The sequence below is a fragment of the Penaeus monodon genome, chromosome 15 (assembly GCF_015228065.2).
Source record: "Penaeus monodon isolate SGIC_2016 chromosome 15, NSTDA_Pmon_1, whole genome shotgun sequence".
Taxonomy (NCBI): Eukaryota; Metazoa; Arthropoda; class Malacostraca; order Decapoda; family Penaeidae; genus Penaeus; species Penaeus monodon.
In genome coordinates, this window is record NC_051400.1 from 40,910,906 (window position 1) to 40,911,203 (window position 298).

Genomic DNA, 298 nt, shown 5'->3' on the forward strand with positions numbered 1-298 from the left:
TATATCCACAAATCCCACTCCCTATTTGTTCCCCTCTTTTAAATCACACATGCAACGCGCCCCACCCACACTCACACATCTCGACAACCACAAAAACACATATCCCACCCCCACCCCCCCTCCATCTTGACACCCACCCGGCACCCTTCAGCCTATTCCCCTTGTCTCCTGGAGCCTCTTTTCCCCTCATGATGAGAAAATACAGCGCTTCGGTCACCTCAATCATTTTGGAACATAATATTTTCCTTCCGAGGCGCCCACGGGATCGACATTAAGCTTCATCTCCTTTCGGGAAACA

The 298-nt window shown here is 50.3% G+C and overlaps 1 protein-coding gene across 1 annotated transcript in view; it reads right to left on the minus strand.

The window, feature by feature from the left end:
• LOC119582373 (FMRFamide receptor-like) overlaps nt 1–298 on the minus strand; it is a 34,788-nt gene that overhangs the window by 4,721 nt on the left and 29,769 nt on the right. The window lies entirely within an intron of this gene.